Raw genomic sequence first — 14,755 nt, 5'->3', positions numbered from 1 at the left:
CTTAAAATAGAAAGCGAGGCCCAGGTTACTCGACGTGACCTGGGTCACTGGATTACTAAAGCCGAGCCCAAGGAGGAACTGAGACCTGGGGAGTCTGTGGAATATTAAACGCCCTGAATGCGACTGCACGGAAGGTCAGCCCAGGCTGTTCTCCCTGCCCTTCCTGCTCTGTGATCTCACGCTGCCCGCAGATTCTGAAAATCCTTAGAGCATCACTTAGAATTCCAGACAACGTCCTAGTTACAAAAAGAGAAAAGTGAATCTGTCTTTGTGACAGGCTTCAGACCATGAAGATTTCATTTTCAAAATGTTTAAATATTTAGTTAAAAAACAAAAATTTAGGTAGAAATACGTTGTATTTTATGACTATTCCTTTTAAATGAACTACTTTAAAAATGAACACCCCTCCTACCTCTGTCTCCCACTGCTCGCCAAGAGGCGTAGACTTAACAATTTTTAACCTTGACCCTTTGTAGAATTCTCTGCCCCTCTGGCTGTCCTGGAGCAGGACACGCCCACAAAACGGTCCCTTCCGGAAGCAGGGGTTTCTGCTTCTCTAATTCAGTGCACAGATGGTGGGTCTTCCAGAAAAGAGTGTGGTCACAGCAAACGTCACCGTCTCTCAACGTGTGCTTCCCCTAAATGCTCTACCGGCGAGAATCCATTGAATCCTCCTGGCAAAAGCAGGTGCTGGTTTAGAATGAGCTCATTTCACAGATGAGGACTGAGGGTTACACTGGTTAAATGGTGTGTCCACAATCCCACAGCAAGGGAGACATTGAGCAGAGATCCCAGCGCAGACTGTCTGCCATGTCTTGGGTGAGGCACGTGCCCTGGGGGCCGATAATCTTACGGCGGCCCCTTGTGTCTGCATCAAAGCGTTGTAAAATGCCCCACGTGCACATCCACGCACTAGACCTTGGCCTCCATCAGGTGTCCTCCTGGTAAGTCTGCTGGATTAACTAAGGTTGCTGGATTTCTGAAGTGCTGAATCATTCTCCTTTGGCTTAAAAGCTTACCTTCAGCAGGCACTACACACTGAGTGTTATCTTTACGTACTGAAGGCGGACTAACCTCTTCTTGATGGCTCCGTCACTGTGCTAGGGAGAGGGTAAGTATTCTGTTGAAGGCGGGTGAGGCCGTGCAGAAAGCACATGCTTGTGTGCCGAGACTTAGGTTTTAGTGAATACGCAGTGAACAAATATTTATTGAGTGCTAAGTCCATTGAAGACGGGTGGCAGAAGGTGGGAACCCAGCTGGACAGACAGACCTTGAGTCCACCCTGACGAGGCTTTCCAGCAGAACCTCTTTGGGAGCATCTTGAAGGGGAACCTAGACTAATTGGGAAGGTTCCCCGAGAAAGACGTGGCCTTTGCTCCACCCCGAATTCTGTGACCTCAGAGAGGATCTAATCCAGCCCTCGGGTTACACGGAAAGCAAGGGGAGCTCAGATCTAGCAAGTCGAGGGTTTCTAATCTCTGCTTCCTCATTTGAAAATAAGAAATAAGAGGGTAGAGGAAGATTTAGGATCCTTTAAGTTCTTGTTTTTTTCTTCTTAATTTCATTCAGTTTATTGTTTAAAGAAACATTTACATAAGCACAAAATGTGAACAGGTCAAGGTTCCAAGTATGCAGGACACGTGATAAGTGTTTCCCAGGGAACTTCCGTTCCTATAAAAATCTTGTTTTTGCGAATGCTGCTATTATATTCCACGAGGGGCATAACAAGCCTGCTCTGCAGGGGTCTTACTTTGCTGTAGAGTGTTGTTGAAAATTTGCCTCACAAAAGTCAAATAACGCCGTCTGCAGCAACATGGGTGGACCTAGAGATAATCATACTGAGTGAAGTAAGTCAGACAAAGGAGGACAAATTCCATCTGACGTCACTTATACGTGGATCTAAAATATGACACAAATGAACTTATCTATGAAACAGAAACAGACTCACAGACATAGAGGACGGACTTGTGGTTGCCAAGGGGGAGGGGCTTGGGGGAGGGATGGATTGGAAGTTTGGGGTTAGCAGATGCAAACTATTATGTATAGAATGGATAAATGACAAGGTCCTACTGTATTAGCACAGGGAACCATATTCAATATCCTGGGATAAACCATATTGGAAAAGAATGTATATATATGTATAACTGAAACGCTTTGCTGTACAGCAGAAATTAACACAACATTTTAAATTAACTATATTTCAATAAAATAATTTTTTTTTAAAAAAATGCACACACAAGAACCTCAGGAAAAAAGGGCAATGAATGAATGATGATGACAATCAGGTACACTTGATAGGATAAGAAAAATTCTCTTCATATTCCAGAATGAGAAATCTTTGAAAAAATTTTCTCATTTCCAGACTCTTCCATTCATATTTACAAATGAGTGCCCAGGAGCTCGTGGTGTACCGTTGAGGAAACTCTGAGGTCGTGTGTCTGGGAGCTGTGTGGCTTTTTACTGAGCGTACCGACCCACGCATGCTTCACACCCTGCTGTGAACGCAGTGCCTTTGGAAGGTGTTTTGGCTGTACTCTGACCCAAGTCAGTTAACGTCACTCCACCTGATAATCTGCCACCCCCAGTGTGGCTCAATGCAAACATCTAGCTTAATGCCTCCATGAAAATTCGGCTGTCATGGACTCGTTCAATCAAATAAAACCTTGTAGAGAATTTTGATAGCAAGATAAATGATGCATCACTTTTTCAGAGGGTCATAGAGATGGATGGCATTTAAGATGCCCATGGCTGAAGATCAGGAGTTCTTAAACTACTGAAGCCCATGCTCCTAGGGCCTGTGCTCTGCAACAAGAGAAGCCACCGCAATGAGAAGCCCGCGCACCGCAACAAAGAGTAGCCCCAGCTCCCTGCAACTAGAGAAAGCCCGCACGCAGCAACAAAAACCCAACACAGCCAAAAATAAAAAAAATATAAAAAAAAAAGAAAATGAAGAGACACCAGAGCTCTCTGTCCCTCCGTGAGCACCAAGGAAAGGCCACATGAGGACGTGTGAGCAGGTTGCTGTCTGGAAACAAGGAAGTGAGTCCCCGTCAGGAACTGAGTCTGCAGGAACCTTGATCTTGGACTTTCCAGCCTCCAGAACTGTGAGAAGTAAATGTCTGTTTTTTAAGCCCCCCAGAATGCGATATTTCATTATAAGCTGACTAAGACAGGCTTTTTAGACCCATTCATCTATGGGGGGGCATTGTCAACTTGAGCAGACGGGCCTCTCAAACGTAACTGTGTTTTGTGATAAGCCTCGCGGAGCACGGGACAAAGGAAAGCAATGAATTAGGAGCTGGCCCTCAAGTGGGGTAAGAGGGGCCAGCAGGGAGCTAACCTTGGCCACTGCTCACGCTTGTACGTGGTGGGAGTGTGGGTGGTGGATGAGCCCATGATCAGGAGCTCGGTTCCAGCCTAGGACTTCCAACTGACCAGCTGTGTGACCTCGAGCTGCAGCTTTTCCTCTTTGGGCCTCGGTTTCCTCATTCACATGACGGAAGGCCTTCCGTGACCCTGGCTCACTCCTTCGTCTAAATGTTGCTTAGGTCCATTGGGGTCTTTCATGAGGGTTTGAAAAAGGCAGTTCTGCAGATTTTTTGATCCTAACCATGATGTTGCAGGTAGCCTTTGGGTGGGTAAGAGGGTGGGGAGACTGGGCTTAATGTGGGGTCAGGCATGCTGACAGCGAATGGGAAGATATGAGAGGAGGACAGATTTGTATCCTCCAGAGGACGATGGATTCCAGCAAAGAGGAAGAAGCCCTGTGCTGACAGGCGGTGGAAGGCCCATGCCCTGGATCCACAGGCTGGTGCGTGCTCGCCTCCGTCGCTTAGAGGACACCACGGAGCAACTTGTCCCTCTCGAAAGACTCAGCGCAGGCTCGGGAGATGCTGAGCTTGAAGAGGCCTTTCACAGGGCACACATCTGAGCTGTGAGCACAAGGGCAGGGCAAAGCACAGGGCTGTCCCTGCCTGGGACCCAAGCTGTGAAGAGAGGAAATCTACTGGAAAATTCATGGGAGACTTCGTATCTTGTTCACCATCCGCTGAAGGTGAGAAAAGACAGCCATGATTTTTAAGGGAGCACCACAGCCAGGGTGATGGTGGAGGGAAGGGAGTCAACAGGGAGAGCCTGTGGGCCCCAGATGAGGGCGAGAGATTTTACCGAGGCTCCCGCGGTTCATCCGAGGGACATGCAGACCAGACACCATTGGCAAACAGCCTCCTTTTCTAACCACTGGGACACCTGCTCCGAGGAACCGTGTTGCTCCCTTGCCTGAGACTTTCTGTTGGGAGCAGAGTTGCCACACTTCAGAGTGTTCACAATGAGCCCAATTTCACCCACACAGTGATGTTTTGATGCTTTTCAACCAAAGAAAGCAAAGAGCCAGCGCTCAGGGGGCAGGTAGAATCATTAGCTCTCAGAGAAACGCAAATCAAACCACAATGAGATACCACTTTGCATCCACTAGCCTGGCTGGAATCAGAGGCAGAGGACAATAAGCATGGTTGAGGGTGTGGACTCAGAACCGCGTGCACAGCTGGTGGGGATGTGCAATGGAGCAGTAAAGAGAGTTACATACGACCCAGCAATTCCAGTACTAGCTATACACCCAAGGGAATTAGAAGTGCATTTCCACATAAAATTTGTACATGAATGTTCATGGCAGCATCATTCATAATAGCCAAAAAGTGGAAACCATCCAAATGCCCATCCACTGACGAATAGATAAACAAAATGTGGTGTAACTATGCAGTGGAATATTAGTCAGCCATAGAGAGGAGTGAAGTACTGGAACATGCTACAACATGAATGGGTCTTGAAAACACGATGCTCAGCGAAGAATCCAGACACAAAAGTCCACATATTGCAGAATTCCGTTCATATGTGATGTCCAGAATAGAGAGATCAGGAAAAACAGAAAGTAGATCAGTGTGCTTAGAGCTGGGAGGGGGGCAGGAGGGTCAAGGAGAGACTGATCAAGGCTTCAGCGTTTCGTTTTGAGACGGTGAAAATGTTCTAAAATCGTGGTGATCGTTTCACCTATCTGTGAATATACTAAAAACCATTGAATTGTACATTTTCAATGGGTGAGTTGTATGGTGTGTGAATTATATCTCCATAAAGCTATTTAAAGTCTGTTACATTCTCTTCTAATATTTTTACATGAAATAAACAAAAAATTGCTGAGACCGTGGAAGCCTCATTTCTACCCCATTCCCGGTTCTGTCCCCCTTCCTCCCTCACCAAGGTAGCCACAATCACAGATTATGTCCTTCTGTCCATGGTTTAGGTCACTTTTCCATAGCCTCTAAGCATCTTTTATTGTTACCACCACAAGAGCTCTGGGAGACTGAACCATCACTAACCCCATTTGACAGATGAGCAAACTGAGGTCCAAAAGGTCAAAATTGAGCTGCCCAAGGTCAAAAGTCCTAGCTGACTCCCACTGGATGCTATTGTCCCACCCTTGTGTTAGCAACCTGCTTTTTCATTCCCTGTTTTTCCAACCACCTTCTTTGGTAAAACCTCACAAATGATCCCATTAATCTGTTTCCATGAAGAGAACGTTATGAATAACATTATCAGTGAATATGTTACACGCAGAAATCTCAAAACATCTCTGGTATTTTCCAGGAAACATTTTTACAGTTCTAAGGTGATTTTATAAATCCTTCTATAAAAGGTGAAAATTGCTATTCTGAACAGCTCGAGCAGACGATCTAGGTTTCTTAAGTAGAACTCAACTAATTCTCACCCGCCGGACCTGCAAATGTCACAAATCTTCCAAGAAGCTTTGAACATTTTATGGCTCTAGTCAGCAAACGAGGAGAAACAGAGAGAGGAGCTGAGAGCCTTTGCATTTCACACACTTCATCATGGAGAAGATGGACGCGCTGTGAGCCATGAAATACCTGCCGAAAAAGGATGAATAAAACCGGCAAACTCTCCTAGAAGCCCGACACGGGCAGCCCCCGACCACTCCCACCCCAGCACCCCTCTGTGGCTCACCCTAAGAAACCAGCCACTGCACCTCGGATGAGTCGCCCCGCCCACTGGCTTTTGTGGGGCCCCCCGGATCTGCGAGGCATCGTGGGCAGACACGGAGATGGATAAGACGTGGCCCTTGCCTTCAGCGCAGCGTTACCTATTAACTGATGCTGACTTGCTTCTTATTAAAAGTTGGCCCATAAGAGTGAGAAAGAGCGGCTTTTTAAGCGACCCTTTCTATCCAGTAATTGGCTGGTGCATCTCAGGCCACGGTGTTTGCAGGTGAGCTGGAGCCCATGGAACCCCAGCTCCCCTCTGGCAATCCAGGCGAGAGCCCTACGGTTATGGGCTGAGTTGTCCCCCAGAAAAAGATGTTGGAAGTCCTCATCCCGGTGCCTGCGCATGTGACCTTATTCGGAAACAGGATTCTTGCAGATGTAATTAGCTAAGATGAGGGCACACTGGGTTAGGGTGGGCCCTTAATCCAGTATGGTAGCCTTACAAGAAAAGGGAAATTTGGACAGAGACGCAGACACAGAGGAGAAGGCCAGACGAAGACAGACACAGGGACAAGACAGCCACGTGGAAATGAGGCAGAGATTGTAGAGATGCAGACACAGCCATGGAACGCCTGGGGCCACCGGGAGCTGGAAGAGGAAAGGAAGGATCCCCCCCCAGATCTCAGAGGGAACCTGACCCTTCCATCACCTTGATTTTGGAGTCATGCCCTCCAGGACCAGGAGACAATAAGAGTCTGCTGCTTTAAGCCCGCCAGCGCGTGGCACTTTGCTGTGGCAGCCCTAGCAAACCAGTACACTCACTCTGAAATCCCGAGGTCTGCTCCCCGGGACCCTGTTCCTTCCCTTGGTTGAGCATGGGGTCCTGGACTTGGGTCTTTCCCACTCTCTGTTATTCTAGGTGTTGACCCCGCTCCTGAGCCCTGGACCTTCTGCCTGTCCTTGATGATGCATGGTCCTAGCCTGGCTTCATCCACCAGGACCCCTCATGGAGCTGCCGAGACATGCTGGTGGGTTTCAGGACCACAGACCTCTCTGAGAAGCTCTGTCAATGACAGGACACAGAGTTGAATCCCCTCAGCCTCCTGACTAATCACAGGGTCTCAATCCAGGGTCCAGACAAGTACCCCCAGGGCTGCAGACTCTGGTCTACTCTTTTCAGGAACCCAAGAGGAGCTTCATGGAAGATGCCCTTCCCCCCTCCCCGAGGAGCCCCTGGATACCTCTGCCAGCGCCAGCCCCTACAGGACCATCTCCGTGTTTCCAGGTCTCCGGCAGCCTTCTCTTTCTAAGAATCTGGGTCCAGAGTTTGTCCGGGTCCCTGAGACCAGGAGGGTGAGAGGAACCAGGAAACTGGGAGCTCCCGGCCTCCCGGCCCCTCTGAGAGGTGTGGTTCCTGCCCGTGATGGGCGCCCACCTGGCAGGAGGCCTCCCACCCCGGACCTGGGTCCTCGGTTGCCCAGTGGTGCATAGGTGGCATGTGTGGAGAGCTCCAGCAGGGCTGAGGGTCCCCGTGAGCAGGGCCAGGATCCGTGTGATGCCCCGTGGCCACTCCAGAGGGGATGCCCCTCGTCAGTGGAGCCGCAGCCAGTGACGGCAAGGACAGCCACAGCTACAGCACTTTGGCCGGGACACGGCGCCCTGGGTCCCAAGGTGCCCCCCGAGCCCCTACGTGACAGTCCCCAGACCTCAAGAGCCCCTCCAGCCGGCTTGGCTGACCCTGGACTACCGCTGCCGCTGGCGCTGCAAAGGAGCCAGAGCCCAGAGCCCATTTCAGCCTCAGGTCTGCAGTCTCTTTGTTCCCTGCCCACCAGGAGGCTGGAAGAGAGACTGAGGGCTTAGCAACTTTTATAGACGTTCAACAATAAGAGTGAATTTATGCCTGTTGAATCTAATAATACATTTTACAGGTCTTTTTATCTTATTTTCTAGGTTTCATGTTTATTGAATTTTACAGAAGTATCAGTCCAAGACGAACTGAGAAAAAGAAATAAACCTGTCCTTAACCATGGAGAGTTTGGGATGCACTGGTCTGTATCCTGGCCCAGAAGCGAGCAGATCCCAGGGTGCCGGGGACCCTGGTGGTCTTCTTGGCGGTCGGGGCAGCTACTCCCACCAGGTTCCACTCTGTGGTCAAGATGCTGAATGCCTGCCGCTGGACCCATCCTGGGGGCAGACAGCCGAGAGCAGGTGCCCTGGGGAGACACAGAGGCGAATCAGAAAGCCCCAGAGCTGCCCCGTGGGGCTGCTCTGGGAGCTGGGGTGGCCTACTGTCTCCCTGTGGGGCATTTCTGAGACGATGGCTGTGCCCTGGGGAGGCTGGGAGGGTGGCAGTGGGCAGGCATGGGGTCGGGGGTCACCAAAGGCTGAGTGAGTGAGTGAATGAATGAATAAAGGAGTGTTGGCGTGGGATGGAGGGAGACAGGAGGGACCGGAGGTGTCAGAGCTGAACGGGGCTCGCTGCACCCTCCCATCCGCATCCCCCCCTGCCCCCCACGCACAGCTCAGGGACAGCGTGGAGGGAAACTCGGTGGGGGGGGGGTGCGGCGGGGAGGATCAGGGAACTTGGCTTTGCTCCCACGGGGTCAGGATCTCACTTCCGGGCCTTGGCCACTCTCTGCCTCCTCCCCCCGCCCCTCCCAGGGACCCTCCCGCCGAGTTTCCTCGTCTGTAAGCTGCAGCTCTAGGCCAGGGGTCAGCAAAAGACTTCCCTTTCGTGGGCCAAGTCCAGCCAGGCCCCTGCTTTTGCGGACACAGTTTTACGGAAGCACAGCCGTGCACGGGTAGTTAGGTACCGCCCGCAGCTGCTGGGAGGCCCCCGCAGGGTGAGGGGTTGTGAGGACAGCCTATTGCCCTCAAAGTCCTTAACTATTTCGCGTCACGCCCCTGCTCGGCCTTTCTCAGTGGGAGCAACACTGCCGCCTAGCGGGCGATTTGGAAACTGTTTCTGGTGAGTCACTGAAACACTCTCATATAACTTACTTTCAGTTCTTGCAGCTCCGCGTTCTATTAGAGTCAAGCCATTATGTTTATCTTTTTGAAAGGTGCAGCATAAGCAGGTGATAGTCTCTGTGGATTCACTGTGGAGGCATTAGAGACAGCGGGACGACGACAACCTTACAGCCCCCGGGCGGCCCAGGACCCCGCCTCAGCATCCCACGGCCCTTTCAAGGCGGCACCACTAGAGGGCAGTATAAGCCCGCGAGTGCGTGGGCCGCCGGCGCCACTGAAGAGCAAGTGCCCGGGACTGGCAGGGGGTCCTGAGCTCGGGGAAGGGACCATTCTGGTACGTGAGCCATGGGGGAGCAGAAGCCCACCTGCCTTTACTTGGATGTCCCCCCCGCCCCAGTGACTTTGGAAATGCCTTGACCTCCAAGATGCTCCTTCAAAGAGGGCTCTGCTTGGTGCTCCCCTGCAGAGTCACATTTACACTCTAAAGTTTCCAGAGGTCAGAGGTCAGACAGTGAAGGAATCCGTCCCTTCAGCTAAACTGACACCCTCGCCAATTTATTTGACATTAGGGTCTTTTGTGTGAGTGTGTGTGTGTAACACCCACACCATGAAGCGGACCTTGGTGGATGCTGACTGACCCTTTTGGGGAATGCTTGGCTTTTGGTTTTGTTTTGTCTTTAAAACTGGATTCTTGTTCATTTTCTAGCTGGCTTTGACAGTAACCCAGGGCTGGTTTCTCGGAGGGGGTGAGGAAGCTTCTCTGTGCTGGCACGCAGGGTCCCATCCCCACAGGCCTGGAGGGAGCAGATCTTGTGTTTCTGGGGGAAGGAGTGCTTGCCAAGAGGGTGAGCGGGGCTCACGGATTCTAAGTGCTCTCGGACCACATCCGCCATAACTGTGGGTCAGTTCACTTCTGATGTCTGTGTCTCCCCTTAGGCCCCCTCTTGTCTGGGAAAACGACGGGTGGCTGACAAAAGCAGTGGATAGCTAACAAGAGCAAGTTATGTAAGAAATGTGGAACGACCCCAAACCTCTAACATGGTCACCCTGCTCTTCCACTCAGGGATGATGAGTCTGTGCATCTCCTCCTTGGACCACGGGTCCCAGGGTGGACAGTGGGAGAGCCAGGAGCGGTGTGGTCCTCCTCTCCGCCTCCCCCGGCCTGAGAACACAGGCCGGTGCCATGGGACGTGGTTGCTGGGTGATGTAGCCGGGAGGAAATGCAGATCCCTGCATCCTGAGACTGTTGGGGCTCACGTTGGCAACAGCCACTGAGCAGTTAGACTAACGTCACTCCTCTACGATGCGAAAGGTCAACTGCTGCAGCAGAAACCGGGAGATGAGTCCCCATCACCGTTAATGGGTGTCACCGTGCAGTTGATTTTTGCTGAAATCCTCTTAAAATCCCATGCCTGTTACATCCTTGTAGATTCCAAGTGTTGGAAAGCCCCCTCCTCCCCCCCTCCCCTTAACCTCACCCACGACAATCTAATTCTTAATTCTTCCACAATATGTTCAAGACCTTGAGAATATGCCACCTCCTCCAAGAAGCCCTCTGGGGCCGCCTGTGCTGTGCACCCTCAGCATTTTATTTGCATCTATTGGGTGTCCACTGTGATGGGCTGGGAATCCTTCTTGCACAGAGTAAGTTGATTGGATTAAACATGAATCAATGAAATAATTTGCTTCCCCTGAAACTACGTCAGCTCTGAACAGGGACATATTCCTCATAGCTGCTCAAAAGCAGCTGGGATATTGGTCACTAACAAGAGAGTGTCGTTTAGAGCCAGTGAGAACGAGTGGGTCTAAACAGCACTCACTCAACACTTTTTATATTTAAAAATGCAGCTGGTCTTCGTTGTGGCTCGCAGGATCTTTCGTTGTGGTGTGAGGGCTCCAGAGCACGCGGGCCCAGTAGCTGCCACACACGAGGGATCAGTGGCCCCGCGGCACGTGGGATCTTAGTTCCCCGACCAGGGATCGAACCCACGTCCCCTGCATTGGAAGGCGGATTCTTAACCACTGGACCACCAGGGAAGCCCCAAACGGGCAGTTCTGAAGCCCTATCAGGAATTGGCAGTGACGCTCTCCTTTCCGGGTTCTATCTCCTTCCCACTGGGCCAGCCCTCCCCTTGGGGGTCCCTCTCCCTGTGGGCTGGCAGCTCCCACTGCAGCCAGAGGGGCAGCCCGCCTTGGCTCTCCTCCCTGCACTCGGGCCACTCTGCCCTCTGCACGTGGTGTGTTCTGCCCTTTCCCGTTTGGGGATCCGCCTTCTCCCCGCGGAAAAGAGGCGAGAATGAGGGGTGAGGGGTCCTGCCTCCCTCTGTGGCCCATCGTGCTCCCTGCATGTTCTCAACACCCCCACCGAAGCGGAGCCTTATCACCTCTCGTGCCTCTGGGAAAACTCCCAACTCGAAGTGAAAATTACCAAAGGCTCTTTGGAAGTTCAGAGAAGTCTTCGCGCCCCAGACGACCCCCGTCTTGCTGACCTGCCTCCTCTTTCCAAGACCCCTACGTCTCGGGCTTCCCTGGTGGCGCAGTGGTTGAGAGTCCGCCTGCCGATGCAGGGGACACGGGTTCGTGCCCCGGTCTGGGAAGATCCCACATGCCGCGGAGCGGCTGGACCCGTGAGCCATGGCCGCTGAGCCTGCGCGTCCGGAGCCTGTGCTCCGCAACGGGAGAGGCCACAGAAGTGAGAGGCCCGCGTACCGCAAAAAAACCCAAAAACAAAACAAAAACAACAACAAAACGCCTACTTCTCCCCATCTACTCTCCTGCCATCACCTTTGCGCATCCTCCAGGCTGTGTCTTCAAGGCAGGCATCTCGGAGGTGCGTCATACCCGCCCCTCTCCCACCCACCCCTCCTGGGGGGCCCCGGCAGCAGTCCTGCCTTTACCCTGCCTGCCCGCTGCCCTGCTCCCACCCACGGCCCCAGGCCCCCTCATCACCCCATGCAGGGCCATCCCAGCCCCACCTCACAGGACCTCAACCCCTGCTTCCTCCTGGCCATCTGGGTTCTACTGCCCTTGGGCCCCCAGCATCGCCTCCCAGCCAGGGCGGCCCTCCAGTCCTGTGCGCCTGTTCCTCTAACCCCCTGAACTCCACTTCAGCCCACGGGGTGCTCCTGGGGCTGGGGGGCGCTCTGGAGGCTGCGTCCGATCCGCCCTTGTCTTTCACGTGGACTGGTGGGGCCTGCCCACCACCCTGCCCCCCAGAGCTTTGGCAGTCACCCCCTGCCGACCAGCCCAGCCGAGGTGCATCCTCGGCCCGGCCAAGTCCCACGGTGCCTTGCAGACAGAAGGTGACAGGGCCCGGCCCCAGAGCAGTGGTCGGGGGTTTATAGACCACACTCAGAATTAACTTGGAAGCCGCGTGCTCTGAGCACTTGGTGTCATGTGCACACTGTTTTGAGTGTTCACTTCGTCCACCTCAGGTAGTGACATTTATAATTTGCCTGCGGGATGGCGACCACAGCTGGACCTTGACCATCTGCGCTCCCGTCAAGGGCAGTTGCTGTCAGCAGAGCCCCGGGAGTCCAGGGGGGCAGCAGCCAGACCATGGCCTGTGCCCTGTGGCCCGTGGCTGTCTCCCTGCCTCCCTGCAGGGCTCACTTCTTTCTTTCTTTTTTTTTTTTTTTTTTTGCGGTACGCGGACCTCTCACTGTTGTGGCCTCTCCCGTTGCGGGGCACATGCTCCGGACGCGCAGGCTCAGAGGCCATGGCTCACGGGCCCAGCAACTCCACGGCATGTGGGATCTTTCCGGACCGGGGCACGAACCCGCGTCCCCTGCATCGGCAGGCGGACTCTCAACCACTGTGCCACCAGGGAAGCCCAGGGCTCACTTCTTTCTAACAGAGGCTAGTGTGGCCCAGGGCGCTGCTTGGAGAAACCAGCTCTCTGGCAGGGGGAACTGAGATGTAAAAGTTAATTGTTTTATTGGGCTTTAAAGAACAGAAGAACAGCCCCCCACAGCAAGTGCTTAGGAGTTGTTTTCTAATTTATTTTTATAACGAGTTTTCACTTGGTATTGATGTCAAGGGCTCTGGGGGGACCTGTGCCCTGGCCCCTCTTGAGGGCTGATGCAGTGAAGGCAACGTGTCTTCTGGTTTATAATTAATTTCTTTCTTTTAAGGAAAGCAATCAGGAAGAATCTCATGAAGCTGGGGATTTTCCCTGAGTGAAATATTCTCAAAGGCATTGCCGGTCTTTCTGGAACAGAGCAGAGCAGCTTCTGGGGGGTGAGTGGGAGCGTTGGGTTAGCGGGGGTCTTTCTAATCCTTCCTAGAGTGAAAACTTGTTTGCATTGTGAGCAAATGACTTCCTTCCCAGACCCAGGGTGGGGCGGTCACACCAGCTCCCTCCCACCCTTTCCCGCTTTGATGGGATTACAGCTGCTTGGGGAGATTCATTTCACCTAATAGGTTCTGACTGATGGCCTTCGGTGGGGTTGAAACATCCCCTGGCCTGAGGGAAAAACTCGCATTTCTTCTTCTTGAAAAATTATTTCTCACAGACTCCATTTAAATTCTTTCTCAATAGAAACTTCCCATAAATTTATAGCTCTTGAAGATTATCATTCTCTCAAACAGAACCCTAGGAAGGAAGGTAGATTCTTTTTTTTTTTTTTTTTTGGTGTCTTTCCTTTTAGGTGTTAAATGTCCATGTATGATTTATTTGAGTGAACACAGGTGGCTTAATTCTATAAACAAGGACCCCAGAGGAGTCGGTATTGCTGTAACGTAGAGAACCTTACCGTGACTTAGGCCATGGAACGGCAGTGACTTTCTGTGTTTTCCATGGGATTCAGAGGACATGTATGCATCGCATCCACCTGCTGTGGACACCAGAGGCTGCTGAGCAGGTCCTGGGAGGGATGTGAGGACAGACGGACCCTGCAGGGGCTGCGGCCGGCTCTTCCGTGTGCTGGTCGCTCTTCCACGGGTCTGTCCTCACCCCCGAGGCCTCTGAGCAGGTACTGCCTCCCCGCCCCCTCTCTGCCTGTTCCCCCCTGCATCCCATCCCCAGCACTTTATCTTCCGGTTTGTCTGATTCTCTGTCTCCACATTCCCGCTCTAAAACCTGTGCCCGAAATGGCCCCTGGACCACAGTCGTGCCCACAAGGGCTGCTGTCGAGTGAACGGAGGATGGAGAAGAACTGGGGTCTGGTTCAGGCCGCACCGCATTCGCTGTTTAGCTCTTGGGCAAGCTCTTTGGAGCCCCCAAGCATCAGTGCTCCCATCTGTGCTCTGCAGCTGGTGGGGACAGGTGGGTAAGGGGGCTCCGGAGCCCCCTTATATAACACACACATATACACATATATGCTATACCAGGGTCACAGCTAACCTCTTAAATGCCTGATTTGTTGAAGATGTTTAATTTAAAACACAGTTATCCTGTGGGCTGCAGTGCTATTAACCCTGGTGAATTTTTTTTTTCTGAGACCTGGTGATGGACTCCTTTACCCCAAATCTAAGAAACAACAGATTTGCTGTGTGTGAACCCCAACAGAGACGAACATAGTCTTGGATAGAATGTGTCTGCTACCCTTCAGGGAACAAAAGACAAAAATGCAGCATTTTCAGGGGGTGGGGGGGGATGGGATGGAGGAGCATATCAGAGAAGGCTTCCTGGAAGAGGCGATGTGAAAGCCAATAGCGACTAGTCAGTCAGCTAGGGAGGAAGCAGGTAGAAGAAGCGGCAGGTACGAAGCCCCTGAGGTGAGGGACTGTGCTGGGTTCCGGGGGCTCCACGTAGGGGAGGGTGGCTGGAAATCAGCCTGGAGGGAGAGAAC

This window comes from Delphinapterus leucas, chromosome 16, assembly GCF_059928025.1.
Source record: "Delphinapterus leucas isolate spDelLeu-1000000601 "Yukka" chromosome 16, BTC_Dleu_Yukka2, whole genome shotgun sequence".
NCBI classification, from domain to species: Eukaryota; Metazoa; Chordata; class Mammalia; order Artiodactyla; family Monodontidae; genus Delphinapterus; species Delphinapterus leucas.
This window is presented reverse-complemented; position numbering follows the sequence as displayed.